The sequence below is a fragment of the Callithrix jacchus genome, chromosome 5, assembly GCF_049354715.1.
Source record: "Callithrix jacchus isolate 240 chromosome 5, calJac240_pri, whole genome shotgun sequence".
Classification (NCBI taxonomy): domain Eukaryota; kingdom Metazoa; phylum Chordata; class Mammalia; order Primates; family Cebidae; genus Callithrix; species Callithrix jacchus.
The window spans coordinates 9,527,156-9,545,228 of NC_133506.1; the positions used below are offsets into that span (position 1 = coordinate 9,527,156).

General features: G+C 45.4%; 1 long non-coding RNA gene across 1 annotated transcript in view; it reads left to right on the forward strand.

Annotated features, from left to right (window-relative positions):
• Window positions 1-74: 74 nt before the first annotated feature.
• LOC103792803 (uncharacterized) overlaps window positions 75-18,073 on the forward strand; it is a 59,430-nt gene continuing 41,431 nt past the window's right edge. The window contains exons 1-2 of the long non-coding RNA XR_619683.5: window positions 75-493; window positions 4,573-4,641. This is a non-coding gene — a long non-coding RNA (uncharacterized LOC103792803). The remainder of the gene's footprint in view (window positions 494-4,572; window positions 4,642-18,073) is intronic.

Here is an 18,073-nt window from a genome sequence, read left to right on the forward strand (position 1 = left end):
AATACGAACCGAGAGTGTGCGGAGGCCACGCCCTCCTCGCGTATTTGTGCCCAAATGAGCCGCCTCCCCAGCGTGCACCAAATTCCTGAGCCACCTGCTCCGAGCGATTTCCCTTTCAAGCTGTGTGTTCTGCGGGGGCAGGGCGAGCTGCAAGGGCTCATCTTTCAGGACATGCCGCAAAGGACCTTTGAAGTCATCCGCCCTGCTCTTGGCACCTGGCGCCTGGAGCTGAGCTCTTCCAGAAATGACCTCTGCGCATTCCTCTGGCCCTGATGCCCATCCCAGGCAGTCGCGGTCCAGAGCAGGGAGGAGCACCGCGGTCTTGAGGGAGGACCCTGCGTCAAGCCAAGCCACCAGACCCTGTTCCCCCACCACCCCGACGTGTAACCCTGGCGCGAGGAACGGGGACCGGACTTTTAGGCCTTGAAGGGCAGACCTGCTCCACCAAACATTCCCATTGTTGATGGGGGGCCCCCCAAGCTGGGCTCCGTGGGTACATTATCCAATTTATTTCCCTCGGTAGCCCTGCACCATTGCCTCTGGTTCCCAGGTGAGCACAGAGAGGCAGATGACTTACCCAGGATCACACAGTACTGCAGAAATAGAATTGGTATCTGGACATCTCCCCTAATATCCCACGGCCTCCATAGTCTCACCTCAGCCCCTCTGCACCCCCTGAAATAAACACTCTACACCATTCAGTGAATATTCTTTCGGAAGTCAGACCCTATAAATTTATTTCCTGGCTCCTCCATTTCCTGGCCGTGTGAACTTAAGCAAGTTTCTTAACCTCTCTGTGTCAGCACCCTCCTCTGTAGAATTGTGCCAAAAACTGTGCCCAGATGATAGTGAGCCCTCAAAAACTAGTCACTACTCTAATTCCATAGACTTGATTAATTTCTGGGTTTTCATAAGTGGATTATTTAAGACACCTTTCCAAGTGAGACGTACAGGTCTACCTCGTTTCAAGGAGCTCCATAACGTTCTTATATTCATTCATTCACCAAACGTGTAGAGCGAGCAGCTCCTGGACACCAGGCAAGGGCATGCAACACACTCAGTCCTTGCTCTGAGTTCTGGTGGGAGGGCTAATTGACAAATGCATGAATAAATAGCCGAGAGTCCTATGAAGAAAATAAGACGGGGCCAGGCACCGTGGCTCATGCCTGCAATCCTTACACTTTGGGAGGCTGAGGTGGGCAGATCATTTGAGGCCAGGCGTTCAAGACCAGCCCTAGTTTTTAGTAGAGAAACTCCATCTCTACCAAAAATACAAAAAAAAAAAAAGAATAAAAAATTAGCATGTGGTGTGGTGACGCATGCCTGTAATACCAGCTACTTGGGAGGCACGAGGATTGTTTAAACCTGGGAGGCAGAGCTTGCAGTGAACTGAGATCTCACCACAGCACTCCAGCCTGGGTGACAGAGTAAGGCTCTGTCTCAAAAAAAAAAAAAAGAAAAGAAAAATAAGATGGACAAAGTGATGGAGAGACATGGCATTTACACCACCACTGGCAGGAAGAGGAGGGAGGTGCATGGAGCAGTTCAGGCAGAGGGAGCAACCAGGGCAAAGGCTGGGAGGCTGACTAAGCTCAAACGGGGCGATTCAACTGGAAGTCAAGAATGAGCATTTTTGAAATCAGGTAAGAGAGTCAGGCCAGTGCCCGAAGAGGCAGCACCTGTGGATTTTATCCTGAGAGACATGTGAAGTCTCTGAACCCAGAGGTTCTGCAGCGCTGTAGGAATGGATCAGAGAGGCATGAGTGGAGGAATGAGGAAGTTTGTCAGGCTACAGAATTGAGAGCACAGGCAAGAGGCAATGGTGGCAGGGACCAGGGATGCAGCCTCCAGCCTGGAACATTCCTCGGTGGCAGAGCCCACAGGACCAGCTGACAGGGAGGACGGAGTTGAAGGAAAAGAATAAACAAGTTGCCACAGACAGATGTCACCGTAATAATTTAATTAACAAATTCCCTATTGATGGAGAGCTGGACTGTTTCTATTTTTTCCCAACTTGCAAACAGTTTTGTCTTAAACATTATTGCATAGATATCCCCAGACGTGAGACGCTTGAACCAAAGGCGTGAACATTTTTTTTATCATATCCAGGTGGCCACATTGCCTGTATTCCACTTGTGTCCAGCATGAGGAGTTCCAGTTTCTACCCTGCAACTTTCTCCTCCTGCTGTGCTCCTGGGAACACTCTGCCCAACCCCTCCGCCTCTGGCACAGACCTGGTCTCCAGTGCATTTGTATTTCTTGCTGCTATCTGGAATTACAAGTTGTTAAGAAGAAAATCTCAGAACCAGGCTAAGTGGCTAAAAAGACTGCCCGGGGGCCTCTTTTTCCAGCAGGAGGCAGAGAGAGGCTTCCAACACCCTGAAGAGGGCCAAGTCACCCCTATTCTTCCAAAAACAAGGAATTGGGCTTTTTTTTTTTTTTCCTGTTCAGCCTGAAAACAAGCCAGGGCATTGAGATGGCCATGAAGACAAGCGGTGAAAACAGGCCCTGACGTTACAGGAAACCCTTCTCCCCACCACTCCCTGAGCAGCGGGAAGGATGGGAGCCACTGTCCTCTGGGACCTCTGCCCTTCAGCCCCTCTGGAGCCCACTGGCCCTCCCCATCTCACATCTGATCAATGCCCCCTGGTTGTGGCCACCACCTGCTGCCTGACCCCTATTCATGCCAGCTTTTGCTACAGGGGTTTCCTTTTCATAAATGGCCTTTTTAAAGGAAGTGTTTTCTTTTAATGAGCAGTCACCATGTCTGCAACAGTGCTGAAGCAGAATTTTGTTATTTTCCCATCACTTAGAGCTTATTTGTTCCATTAATTTGGGGGAAGGGTGGCTAAGATTTTAGAGATTCATAACTGGCTTGTGCACAGTATCTGATTTTCACTTTGGCATTTGGAGATGCTTTTGAAGAAGGTTTATGTTATCTTTCCAAGACTTACCTGGTGAGTTACTTAATCAGCAGAGGATTTGGAAACATACTGCTTCTTAATATCTTATCTTTCGTTTTTGTTTTGTTTTGTTTTGCTTGAGACAGAGTTTCGCTCCTGTGGACAAACTTTTGAAACAAGGGAAAGTATGTTATATTTAAACTCCAAGTCAATTTCCAATCAGTGCTCTTTGACAAATTTCTTATAAGATGACAAGAATGATAAGAATTTTTTTTAAAAAAACAGAGTTTCACTCTTGTTGCCCAGGCTGGAAGGCAGTGGTGCAATCTCGGCTCACCACAACCTCCGCTTCCCAGGTTCAAGTGAGTCTCATACTTCAGGCTCCCGAGTAGCTGGGATTACAAGCATGTGACTCCTGGCTAATTTTGTATTTTTAGTAGAGATGTGTTTTCTCCATGTTGGTCAGGCTGGTCTTGAGCTCCCAACCTCAGGTGACCCACCCGCCTCAGTCTCCCAAAGTGCTGGGATTACAGGCATGAGCCACCGCGCCTGGCCTGTTTTGTTTAGTTTAGTTTAGACAGAGTCTCGCTCTGTTACCAAGGCTAGAGTGCAGTGGCATGATCTTGACTCACAGCAACCTCTGCCTCCCCGGTTCAAGCAATTCTCCCACCTCAGCCTCCCAAGTTGCTGGGATTATAGGCACACACCAGAACATCCGGCTAATTTTTGTATTTTTAGTAGAGATGGGGTTTCACCATGTTGGCCAGGCTGGTCTTGAACTCCTGACTTCAGGTAATCCACCCGCCCCCGACTTGGTCTCCCAAAGTGCTGGGATTACAAGTGTGAGCCACTGTGCCCAGCCTATCTTGTCTTCTAAAACAAGTGACTTTTTTTTTTTTTAATAGAAAATGAATGGATAGCAACTCTTTGACATCGCTAGTAACTATCATTAATCAGCTGCTTAGGAAGTGTCAGCTGCCAGGCTGGGCTCACTCCCACTGGATCTGCTCCACGCCTCTCTCAGGGAGGTATGAGTTTTTGTATACATTTTATGTGAGAGGAAATCAAGGCATGGCGAAGTTGGCTATTACTAGTAACTTACCCAAAGCTCCAGACCAGGGCAGAACTGGGTTGCAGGTTCCAAACACCCCTGGGCCCTTCCTTTGTAACGATGGTTATGAAGCCTCTCTGAGGGGAGGCTGCAGGTTCTCCTGCAGGTCACTGTGGCAGTGACATGGGTGGGGGTGGCAGACAGACACACGTTTCCCTTTGTCCTTACTCTTGTCCATGGCAGCTCTTCCTTCCTACTGCTGGTCCAGCCGACCCATGGGCCTTCCAGATCCACATTAGAAGCAGAATCCCTTGTTCTAGATGACTCATAAAGGCTCTGTATCTCTGATTCTCTGATGGGGTGCTGACTAATGCTCAGGCGTTTCAATTCTTTTTGGGAAGTGACCTGTTCCCCTCCACCTAGACGGGACAGATTTCACAAATAAAAATACAGGACCCCCAATTACATTTCAATTTCATAAAAATAATCACTATGTTTCGTATACATCATGCAATATTTGGGATGTAAAAATTACTTGCTGTTTATCTGAAGTGCAAATGTAACTGGGCATAGGTATCCTGTATTTTCTCTGTCAACCCTGTCTCCATCCCCCAGTAGATGTCCTTCCAGAGGGGCCTGCCAGACTAAGCCCTTCCATCAGCCAGACCTGAGAATAAGAGCAGTTAGGTAAGCGCTCGGTCAGCATGGAAGAGCCTTGGGGCATTGAGTGGGACAGGCTGACATTGAGCCTTGCAGGGCCTCAGTTTCCCTGACTTGGGCTACAATGTGGAGCTCAGAAATCCCCAAGGAGCCCACTGTCCACACATTGATGGTCACTGCTTTTAACATGAAGTCCAGCTTCCTTAGTGAGGTATTCAAAGGCCCTGTCTGCCACCCCACCTCGCCTCCTGCCCAGCTCACACAGCCACCTGGAAGGACTTAGAGTCCCCTCAAAACAATCTCTTCTCACCTATATCTTCACTCTTCTCCTTGCCTGGAGAAGCTCCCCTCCCTTGTGTGCTGTTTAAACTTCTATTCCCCCTTTATGCCTTTTTTTTTTTGACCCAGGCTGGAGTGCAGTGGTGTGATCTCGGCTCACTGCAACCTCCACCTCCTAGGTTTAAGCGATTCTCCTGCCTCAGCCTCCCAAGCAGCTGGGACTACACGCACCCCCACCATGCCCAGCTAATTTTTGTATTTTTAGTAGAGACAGGGTTTCACCATATTGGCCAGGCTGGTCGAACTCCTGGCCTTGGGATCCACCTGCCTCGGCCTCCCAAAGTGCTGGGATTACAGGTGTGCGCCACCTTGCCTGGCCCTTTATGCCTTTAATGCCACCTCCTCCCAGAAGCCTTCCCTGAGCACTGTGGGAAGAGAGGTACTTGCTTTCACTTCCCTGTCTCTTTGGGCCTCTTTGAGAGTTTGATCACGACAAAGTTACGGCGTGTGCAAGTTTAACATGCTCTTCAGACAAAAGAAAAAATACAGAAAAAGACAAAAAGAGAGAAAGAAAATAAGGAAGGGCCACATGGCCCAATTGGCACACATGCTAAGTGTTATGAGGCGGAGGCAGAATCTGCTCTGAGGCTCAGTCCCCATAGGCCCCTCATCCCACAGCTACCTAAGGACACATCTTTAAAGAGAAGCTGGAGAAAAAATAACTTGCCGTATAGAGGGAAAGAATGAGGGATCTGGCAGACTGGACCAGCCTAAATTCAGACTCCGCTCCACGCTTCCTAGCTGTATAACCCCTAACCAGTTGCTGACTCCTCTGTGCCTGGCTCCTTATCTGCAAAGTGGGCATAAGATCCTCATAAGTTTATTGAGAGATAAAATGAGCTTAACGCCTGTGAAGGGCTCGCAGCAGCTCCTAATACACACTGGCATTAGATGATATTATGATCTAATACTACCCCAGCCAGTGCCCTCTGTGGAAGGAAGAGGAACCTGCTCTGGGCTGCAGGGAAGCCAAGCTGTGCTGGACTTGCTAGAAGACTGAGTATCAGTCCCCAACCTCGTGTCTCTGAGGATTTCCCAGGGATACTTTTTATTACACTTGATTTTTGCTTTCCAAGCTAACTTGACTGAGTAGCACCCTCAGAGAAATCTAACCATCAGATAGATAGTCCGAGGTGAAAATTCCCATCCACCATTTCTATAATAGTTGTGTGACCTTGAGTCAGTCGCACTTGGCATGAGCTGTGCTCACTTCACCTGTCAGTGGAGACATGATACTCATCCCCAGGGCATGAGGAGTTAACACCTTTGCTGATGCCTGCTACCTGGTAGACACCCGATACCAAGACTTCTGTGATTAATTTACTCTTTCCACAGCAGCTGTTGTTACACTGTGTTTCATTTTCAGTTCACATGCTCTTCACCCTACAGCCTGGGAACCCTCAAGGATGGGGATTAGTTCCAAGTCAGCTCAGGCTTCCACGGTCAAGTCTACACGGAAAACCAGGAGGCACTCAGGCATAGGGAGGGAGAGGGGGAGGGAGGGAGGAAGGAAGGAAAAGAAAAAGGAAGGAGGAAGGGAGTGAGAGAAGGGAGGAAGGAAGAAGAGAAGAAGAAGGAAAGGAAAGAAAGAAGGAGGAAGGAAGAGAGGGAGAAAGGAAGAGGGGAAGAGAGTGAGGGAGGAAGGAAGGAAGAGAGGAAGGAAGGAAGGAAGGGAGGAAGGAAGGAAGGAAGGAAGGAAGGAAGGAAGGAAGGAAGGAAGGAGGGAAGGAAGGAGGGAGGGAGGGAGGGACACAGAATTAAACTCTTGATCCTCTGGCTCCCAGCTTGTCTGACTGATCAGAGGAATGGATCAATAGCCACCACTCATTCTCCTATCTCTTTCTGGAATCACAACTTAGGTTTGTAGCTGTCTAATTTATTATTATATGGTGCAGTGCAGGGTAATTATACACTGTGGTATAATTTGTTATAACTTGGGCTGAGGCCTATAACTGTATAATTTATTATTATACAGTACAGTGCTGAATAATATGAAAAGTATATAATTTATTTCAGGCTTATGAGCCTAACCTGTAATCCAAATGCAACATGCAGCCTATGCAGATGAGTTAATGTTTCTACAGAAACCTCAACTTAGATATTTCTTCATCTCCAGCTCCTTTCTTTGGGCTTCTCAGAACACCTCTGTTACCAAGTTCCTGGTACTTTTTGTTTGGTGCAAGGCTGAAATGTCGGGTAGCCCTGGCCAGGGCTGAACTGGTCTTCCATATTGGGTCATAGGAAAGAAGGGCCCAGAGCTGTCACCCTGCCCAGTGATAGTTGCCATCACAGGGAGGCCACAGCTTGCCAAAGGTATTGCTGGCAGCAGATACAGAACCATGAACAGAGCCCCCATTTCTGGGTCCTCTGGAATGAGGAGGCTTGCAGCATCTCCATTTATTTATTCGATAACTATTCTTTGCTCTGTTCTCAGCACTGGAAATCTGTCGTTGGACCAGGTCCCTCGTGAAGCTTGCATTCCGGAAGTCAAGAGCCTACATCTCTCTGGTCTCTTGTTTCTCCAAGTGTGGACCCCAGACCAGCATTGTCAACAGTCTCCGGGAATGCAGCATCTTAGCCGCAAGCCCCACTGAGTCTGCATTTTCACAAGACCCCCTGGCGATTCATTCACGCTGGAGAAGCACTGCTGGAGTTGTATATGATTTAGGGGAATCATTTTCTTCTCTACTTCCCGTCTACCCAAAATATATGCCCTCTCACGGAGTTTTCAGGCAGAGTTGTTCCTCCTCCTCCTCCTCCTCCTCCGCCTCCTCCTTCTTCTTTGTTGAAACAGAGTCTCTTTGTGTCCCCCAGGCTATAGTGCAGTGGCACAATCGCAGCTCACTGCAGTCTCTGCCTCCTGGTTTCAAGCAATCCTCCTGCCTCGGTCTCCCCAGTAGCTGGGATTACAAGCCTGTGCACCACATCTGGTTAAATTTTGTATTTTTAGCAGAGATGCGGTTTCACTGTGTTGGCCAGGCTGGTCTTGAACTCCTGACCTCAAGTGATTCACCCACCTCAGCCTCTCAAAAAGTGCTGGGATAACAGGCATGAGCCTCCACGCCTGGCCCCTTCTTATTTTTCTTAAAGAACATGTATTTTTTCTTTTACATCGGTCACAGAAGTTCATTCTGTACCACTTGGAATCATAAAACAAAAAAGAAAAATATAAAAATCACTCAGAACCCCATTATCCAGAAGTGACACTGTTAATATTTTAATAACCAATCCATCAGACTTTTTAAATATATATCTACACTATTTTTCTTTTCAAAATTTCAAGAAAAGATGCAAGAATGTTGCGTTCAGGCTCAGAAAACAATACGCCAGAATCTGGCGCTTTGACACGCTGAACTGAAGAAGCGAGTTCAAGGTCTTTCTCTGGCCTTCCCTACCTCCCTATCTCTCTGATCCTCTTACTTCCCCGAAGCACCAGGAGGGACTCTCTCTGGAATTTCCTTATCTGCCTAAGAAAGCTTCTTTCTAAGAGAAATGCAATTTCTTAAAACTCCCCCTTGCCTAGGAATCTCATAAAATAACCTGGAGAGATTATCCACTGGGAAAGATACTACATGTAGTCACCATGCTCAGGCACACTTTCATCTACTTTTCTGAGAGCAGCTCCTAGAGATTACGCAGGAAGCTTTATCTGCAGAGTAAGACAACCTTTGTTTACAGTGAACCTCTGCCCCTCACCTTCCCACCGCCTCCCCAAGAGCTCGGAAGAATTTTGTCTCAGGCCATTGTTCTTTAAGCTCATCCATTTCCCCTAAAAATCACTTACTCCTCTACCTCCCGTTTCTCCTTCCCCAATGAAGAAGGGCATGTAAGTAGCCTGACCTCATTGGGTTATTGGGTTATCATTCTCCTGCAATTTCCCTGTGTTTTTAACATTAAATAATTTTATTATTATTTTTTGGAGACAGAGTTTTCCTCTGTTGCCTGGGCTGGAGTGCAGTGGCACAATCATAGCTCACTGCAGCCTCAAACTCCTGGGTTCAAATAATCCTCCTACCTCTGATTACCAAGTAGCTGAGACCACATCTGGCTGATTAAAAAAAAAAAATGTAGAGACAAGATCTTATTTTGCTATCCAGGGTGGTCTCAAACTTTTGGCTTCAATGATCCTCCCACCTTGGCCTCCCAAAGTGCTGGAATTACAGGCATTAGCCACCATGCCCAGCCTCATCAAACACAATTTCATATGCCTTTTTCTTCTGTTAATCTGTCTATTATAGGTCATTTTCAGGAAACCTTCAGAGGACAGAGGGGAAGGTTTCCTTTGGCCCTTATAATTGCACAGTGGCTCTCAAAACTGAGGTGCATACACCTGGATGGGTCGCTCAAACATAGACTGCTGGGCCTTTGCCCCAGAGCTTTTGATCAGAAGGTCTGGGACCAGGCCTGGGATCTGGCACTTCTAACAAGTTCCAGGTGAGGTGGAGCTGCTGGTCCAGGGACCACAGCTTGGGAGGCACTGGGCTCAGTGTTCTAAAGATTTCCTAAGCATCAGTGGTTGGAATCCAGCTCCACCACACACTAACTGCCCATGGGGAAGTCAGGCTGCCTCTCTATGATGCACAAGGACACTCTCTGAGTCCACAAGGACAGTACCTGCCTCATAAGGTTCTTATTATTATAAGGATTATATGAGGTAATTAAATTAGTAAAACACAAAGGAAGTATTAATGATGATGAATATGCATATAATTGTTTAATCAAGATTTCTTAACAATTGTTCAAAGACATTTTCATGTCACTATTCTTCTGTGTATTTGCTTTCAAAGGCTATGGGCTTATCCTTCATAGTGATGCATTTATCTAGTCCACAGTCTTCCACTAAACAGTGTTGCAATGAGCATTCTCATGGATAAATCACAGTGCACCTGTCTGCTTATTTCCTTAGGATATAATGCGCTAAATGTGAAATTGCTGAGGAAAATTACATGAGCATATTTAAGACTTTTGAAAAGTTTTGCTAAATGGCATTCCAGAAAAATTATACTGATTTAAAATGCTACCAGCAGCATATGAGGTCATCTTTTCCTTACATTCTTATTAATATCCCATGTTATTGGTTTTTTTAAAGAAAATTCTGCCGGTATTTTGTTTGTTAATTTGAATTCCTGGCCGGGCGCGGTGGCTCACGCCTATAATCCCAGCACTTTGGGAGGCCGAGGCAGGTGGATCACGAGGTCAACAGATCGAGACCATCCTGGTCAACATGGTGAAACCCTGTCTCTACTAAAAATTACAAAAAATTAGCTGGGCATGGTAGCGCGTGCCTGTAATCCCAGCTACTCAGGAGGCTGAGGCAGGAGAATTGCCTGAACCCAGGGGGTGGAGGTTGCGGTGAGCGGAGATCGCGCCATTGCACTCCAGCCTGGGTAACAAGCTCGAAACTCCGTCTCAAAAAAAAAAAAAAAAAAAAAAAAAAAAATTGAATTCCTTTGATGAGTACTGAAGTTGGATGTCCCCACTCCAATATATCAGGACTTTAGAAATCCCTCAAAGCTCGTGTTTACAGAATGTTAACCAGCCCTTTCCCCCTCTAAGGAACCAGCCCTCTGTCTTGACATCTCTCATGTAGGAGCAGAGGCATCATCTCACAGGTAACAGCTGCCTGATTTAAATCCCGCCTGTGCTGCTGGTAACATACCTCCCATTTAATAGACGGGTGTGGACCAGAGGAGGCATGAAACATTAAGAGAGCAAACCGAAGGAGAAAAGTTATTTGTTCCACAAAAGTTCCCTCACCATCTCCCACAGATCAGGCCCTCTGTTAAGCTTAGGGGATGCAAAGGCAAGGAAGTCTCAAAGTCCAAGGTGGTGGGATGGAGAATGCACACAAAAGAATCTGAAATACAACACTGCAAATGAGAGCAATGGAGTAGGAATCTCATGAGAGCAATGCTGGTATCTTTGAAGTCAGAGAGGACCTGGGTTCAAATCTTGTTTCTTTCAACTCCTAGCTTTGGGCAGTAAAATGCAAAGACTATCTATTTTAGGCTTAAACTAATTAAAATAACAGATAAAAAAATCCTGGAAACAGGTAAGGTTTCCTGTTTCCAGGAATCTCACAATTCAGCCCAAGGGCCAGATATGGCATATAGAAGGTCTTGTTTGGTGCATCCAGTGTACTTGAAAAAATTTCCTAGAGGAATTGAATGACTTAGATCAATAGTTCTCCATCCTGGTTGTCCAACTGAAATACCTGGAAATATACTGGTTCCTTGAGAAGAGATCTGGCCTCATTCATTGAATTCTCCTCTTGGCCAAGATGGAATAACAGAGAATGGGTTTATCCTCTTACCCGAAACAAAAAAATCTAAGGAAAATATATGAGTCAACAGTTTTCAAGATATTGGCCATCAGGAAACACAGAACAGTAATACCTGAGAGAGAGAGAGAGAGAGAGAGAGAGAGAGAGAGAGAGAGAGGGAAAAGAGAGCCTAGCAATTGTCTCCGCTTACTATCTGGAGAGAGTTTGCAGGTCATGTCACAGGTCAGGGAGTCCAGGGAGAGCCCAGTGGTCTTCCTGAGTTAAAGAGTTGGAGCTGGGCAGCTGCTATGGTTAGAATGCTTTTGCCCACTGTAAAAATTCCTATTGATGCTAGATTCAGTGGCTCATGCCTGTAATCCCAACACTTTGGGAGGCCAATTCAGGAGGACTGCTTGAGGTCAGGAGTTCAAGATAAACCTGCACGACATAGTGAGATCCCATCTCTACAAGATAATTTTTTTAATTAGCCAGGCATGGTGATGCACACCTACAGTCCCAGCTACTCAGGAGGCTGAGGTGGGAGGATCACTTGAGTCCAGGAGGTTAAGGCTGCAGTGAGTCATGATCACACCACTGCATCCCAGCCTGGTTAACAGAGCAAGACCCTAGCTCCAATCAATCAATCAATCTCAATCAATGTATGTTAAAATTTAACCCTTAATGCAATAGTGTTGGGAGATGAGGCCTTTTGGAAGGTGTTTAGGTCATGAGGACTCTGCCCTCATTAATGGATTAATGTTGTTATAAAAGGGCTTCATGAAGGGAGTCTATCCTTTTACCCCTCTGCCTTCTGCCCTGTGAGGACACAGCATTTCTCCTCTCTGGAGGACACAGCATTCACAGTGTCATCTTGGAAGCAGAGAACAGCTCTCACTAGACACCAATGCTGACATCTTGATCTTGAACTTCCCAGCCTCTAGAACCATGAGAAATCAATTTCTGTTCTTTATAAATTACTCAGGTTCAGGTATTTTTGTTGTAGCAACACAAACGCATTAATCCAGAGGCCACGGTGACTGGAGTTCACAGGGCAGAGTACCACAGAGAAGAGAGCTTGTGGGGAGGACCAGGTACAAGAGCACAGGTGAGCTCTGGAGATCAACAGAGAACCCCTCCAATCTCCTGAGTACTAATGAACACGTGTATGTATGAAACCTACCCGAGGCCAGCAAAGAACCACCTGAAAGGATTAGAGGGAATAATCCCAGGTACCCACACAGGGCTGGGAATAGTCTCTGTTCTTAGGAGCCAGAGTGAAAAACCTCACACGGCTTTAGACAGAGGATTCATTTGGTTTTTCTCTTAGTAGTTAGACAAAATTTGCTCTAAACTAAATGTTGATATGGTCCCATCTAAACATGTTTAAAAGCAAAGATTAAACTAATTCTAAGGAACTTAACTGGGTCCCAGAAAAAATAATCAAACGTATTTATAGAAACACACACAAAAAACCCTAGCATGTGATGATGTAAATTCAGTGTCTGGCGTCATAAAAAAATTGCCAGGCATGCAAAGAAGCAAGGAAATTCAACCCATTAATGAGGAGAAAATGCAATCATTCGAAACTGACCCAGAAATGACACAAATGATAGAACTGATAAATAAAGACCTTAAAATCATGATTCTGGCTGTATTTCTTATGTTCAGGAAACTAGAGAAAGAACTGAGTATACTAAATTGTGACATGGAAGACAGCAAAAAGACTCAAATAAAAAAGATTAGTGAACTTAAAAATATAGCAAAAGAAACTATCCAAAATGAACTATAGAGGAAAAAAAAGACTAAAAAAAAAATAAACAGAGCATCAGTGAACTTTGGGACAACTTCCAGTACAATACACACACACACACACACACATGCACACACAAACACACATTCATACATAGCTATGTGTATAACCAGATAGATATATTTATAAGCAGATAAATATATACATACATGTTTATAAGTATGTGTGTGTGTGTGTGTATGAGAGAGAGAGAGCTTGAAGGAGGAATAATGGTTTAAAATTTGATGTAAACAAAACCCACAGACCCAGGAAACCCAACGAACCCCAAGCACATTAATTTATCACAGTCTACCTTCTACTTCCTAGTGATATACCACTTTGCCTTACAAGATTATACTTGAGAATCTCACAACATTAGATAAATGACACCAAGGGCCATTATAATAAAATTACTCAAAACTAGACATACACAAAATATCTTAAAAGCAGCCAGAAAACAAACAACAACCCAGGTTATATATACAAATGAACAAATATAAGGCCAGCATCAGATTCTCAAAAGAAGCAATGCGAGTAAGAAGACAGTAGAGTAGCATCTTCAAAATGCTTAGAGAAAAAGAACGTAGACCCAGAATTCTACATCCAGAAAACATGTTTTTATAAAAATGAAAGCCTGGGCAACATGGCAAAACCCCATTTTCTAAAAAAAAAATACAAAAATTTGCCAGGTGTGGTGACACATGCCTGTGGTCCCAGCTACTCGGGAGGCTGAGGTGGGAGAATCACCTGATCCTGGGGAGGTCAAGGCTCCAGTGAGCCAAGATTGTGCCACTGTACTCCAGCCTGAGTGGCAGAGTAAGCCTCTGTTTCAACATTAAAAAAAAATCAAACTAAAGATGTTTTCAGATATCCAAAGGCAGACAGAATTCATCACCAGCATATTTGTATACAAAAAAGTGTTGATTACTCCTTTAGGGAAAAAAAAAAAAAAAGCTACCAGATGGGAGTCTGAATCTACACAAAGGAATGAAGAGTGCTGGAAACGACAACTACGGGTAAATAAAATCTCCCGTTTCTATTACTTTAAAAATCACTTTAAAAATAAATTTGAATATTTAAAGCAAAAATAACAATAGTGTACTGAGGAGTGTATAATATATAAAGCAATACTATGTATAACAGTTACACAATGGGAGTATAATGTCGTAAGGCTCTGATTCTATCTGTGAAGTGGTATAATATCACCTGAAAGCAGACTGTGGTAAGTTAAAGATGTGTATTATAAACTCCAAAACGACTGCTAAAACAATTAGGCAAGAACTTATAGCTAATAAGCCAACAAAAGAGATAAAATGGAATCATAAAAAACATTTATTTAAGAAAGAAGTAGAACAGAAAAGGAACAAATAACAAATGGAACAAACAGAAAACAAATAGCAACATGGTGGATGGATTTAAACCCAGTCATGTCAGTTATCACATTAAATGTAAACGGTCTAAACACTCTAATTAAAGAGGCAGAAATTCTCAGACTGGAACTTGTGAGGCCACCTCCTAGACAGAGGTGGGGGTGGGCAGCCCCTGCAGCTGTGCTCTAGCATCTCATTTTGCTGCCTCTTGGACATGTAGTCCCTTCTCTGGGGGCCCAAATGGAAGGCAGGACCTTTGTGCCAGGAGCAGAGAGTATAGACTTCCCAGCATGCGCTATGGTAATGTCAATGCAGAGAAGCACTGGGTTAACCTCGGAAAGCAGCTGCTAGCACCTCTGAATGAGTCTTCGTCCACCACCACCTTCTCCCCCAGATCATTGGCTCTGATTCCACAGTTCACCTGACTACCGTAACCCTAGCAGCTGGGTAACCTCTGGTGGCCCATCTCACCCTCAGAATGGTGATCTGCCAGCCAGCATTAGAGAGAGGATCTCCCTGTGAAGACAAACCCTTGGAAACCAGCCCTAAATGCCAAGCAACCAGATTGTTTTCCCCACTTGATGTCATGTGAGCCTTTGTCCAATGTCTGCAGAGCTTCTCCCATGGCAGGATAAGTGGCCAGGCTGGACACACAATCTCAGAGGACCCAGGAAGGGTTATTGGTCTAATCTAAACCCAGACATCATAGAGATATTTTGTTCATTCATTCATCTGTTCATAGAGTGTTAATTATTGAGTGAATACCTTCTATGGGTCAGGCACTATTTTAGACACTGAGAAAGCAGTGAAGACTGTGAAAAGGCTTGTACCTCCCGGGGGCTCAGGGTCCAGCAAAGGAAGACAGACAGACATGCAATAAATTATGATGACTGGTAATATAGCAATCCTTACAAGGTCTGATGGATGCACCCAGCCAGGTTTTGAAGGATGAGCAGGAGTCTTCCGGGGGTACAAGCCAGGGAAGGCCACCGCAGGCAAAGATCCAGCAGTTACAAGGTGGCAAAGGTGAGTAGAAGTGGGATGTGTTGAGAATGTCTTGGGCTCTGGTCTGCATGGATGGTGCACGTGAGGAGGTAAGAGCCAGGCAAGCCTGGAGAAATAGCATGTGCCGGTTGATTAAAAACCTGAATGCCTGGCCGGGGAGGGAGTTTGGACTTGACCCCCTGACCTGGAACAAGGTGTCTTTGAGGGATTGTATGCAGGTGAATGGCATGAGGATATTGGAGCTTCAGAAAGGCTACTCTGGAGGCAGAGTAATGGGCATGTGAGAGCTGGAGGAAGCCACTAGAGGCAGAGAGGTGAGAGACAGGGCTGCTAGAGAGAGGCTGGCATAATGATGCCAGAGTGAGGCAAATGTCTGTCTGAGTGACGAGGAGGTGATGAAGAGGTGAAAGGGGCTGGGCCTGGAGACCTATCAGACATGGAGGAGGCATGAAATTTGGGGAGGGCTGTGCTGGAGCTGATCTAGAAGATACTTCTGCAGGGGCACCACAGCCCAGGGTATTACCACAGACGAAGGGGAGAAGGGGGGACAGTGTTCTCTTGTATCACCACAGATGAAGGGGAGACCGGGGCAGGGTGGGGGGTGGGGCGAGGGGCAGTGTTCTCTTCTCTTTACTATTGGCTCTGACAGTGATGGGGAGAGGTGGGCCCAGTTACCAAGGACACTATGAGTAGCCTGGATTTCTTGCAATCCTATGGGGCTGACCTCTCAGAGCTGATGGAGGCCAGACGGGGACTGGGGTAGCCAGAGCGGCAAATGTGGCCATCCTCACAATACACAAAGCCAAGAGTCTCAGGAAGCAATGCCTTGGAGAGTAATAGGTGTGCTCTCTCCACTGCCTCCCTGCCCTTCCTGAGCTCCAGCCACACTTGCCCGTCCCGATCACACTGTACTCACTCTGCCTTCAAGCACGCATATGTGTGATTTCCTCTGCCTGAAACCCCTACTGCCTCCATCCTGCTCAATTTGGCTCACTCTTCCTTTAGGACTCATCCTGGATTTCCCAGCCCTCAGGTGACTTAGAGTTCCTCTGTGCTACCCTCCCCTAGCCCTTGGTCACATTTCTAATCACAGTGATGTGGTGGCCTTTCTTCTTGTCACTCACCACTACTAGATGGTGAGTGCCTTGGAGGTTGGAATTGGGTTGTATCATTTGTTAATTTTCAGGATCTACATGAGGCCTGATAGAATGGAGAGGCAGATGGAGGGATGGATGGAGGGAAGAAGGGAGGGACTAATGGAGGAGTGATTGGAGGAACCAATAGATGGAAAGAGAGAAAGAAGGAAGGGAGGGAGAAAAGGAGGGAGGGAGAAATAGAAGGAAGGAAAGAAAGGGAGATATGGATGGACAAAGGAAGGGATGGATTTATGAGGGATTGATGGATGGAGAGGAGGAAGGAAGGAAGATGGATGGATGGATGAATGGATGGATGGATGGAGAGATTTACAGACACATGAGCGTATGAATTAGTGAAGGAATGAGTAAACGACTGGCAGAGTAGGAGAGTGAGCAAATAATGAGCAGGCAAATAAATAAATAAATGATCGAAAGAATGAATGAGCAAGCGAATTGATGTTTGAATGGATGGATGAATAAGTAAATAAGAAAATAAGTGACTGAGAGAATGAATGAATAATTAAATAAGTCAGTAAACTCTTTGCATAAAATAAAAGAAAAAATAAATAGATTGGTAAATGAGCTGATAAACAAAACTAGTTAGTAAAGAAATATCATTGGTAACCTGAGCTTTCCTGCCTGACAATATTTGTAGCCCTAATTTCTTCAGCCCATTGTGGACATGGCTGTATCCCCAGGGCTTATAACTCTGTCTTGTGCATGGTAGATATTCAATCAACATTTGATGAATAAATAAATGTATGAATGAATGTTGGTAGACCAGTGGACCCAGTGCTGTGGCAAACACTCAGGTTGATATTAGGAGATTGTTTTCTAATCCAATGATGTCACTTTGAGCTCAGCCCCTTTCTTCTCGGAGCTTCTGTTTCTCTATCTGTAAAATGGCATAATTGCCTTTTTTCTGTCAAGGCTATGGTAAAGATGTAATTGTGACCAGAAAGGGGTCCTGATTCAGACCCCAAGAGGGGATTCTTGGACCTCACGCAAGAAAGAATCCAGAGGAAGTTTATAAAGTAAGTAAAGTTTATAAAGGAAAGTAAAGCGTAAGTCGAGCAGTGGCGTGGGCTGTGCATAGTTATTTCTTGATGACAGGCTAAACATGGGGTGGATTATTCATGAGTGTTCCGGGAAAGGGGTGGGCAATTTCCAGAACTCATATAGGGCAACTGCTTTAGACCATATAGGGCAACTTCTTGATGTTGCCATGACATGGTCACCGCACTGGTGGGAGTGTCTTTTCCCGTGTTAATGTATTATAATTAGCGTACAATGAGCAGTGAGGACGACCAGAGGTCACTTTCATCACCATCTTGGTTTTGGTGGATTTTGGCCAGCTCTTTTACTGCATCCTGTTTTATCAGCAGGGTCTTTGTGACCTGTATCTTGTGATACTAATCCCGTCAACCTCCTATCTCATCCTGTGACTAAGATTGTCTGACCTCCTGGGAGTGCAGCCCAGTAGGTCACAACCTTATTCTACCCAGCTCCTATTCAAGATGGAGTCACTTCTGTTCCATGCCTCTGATGCAATAATAAG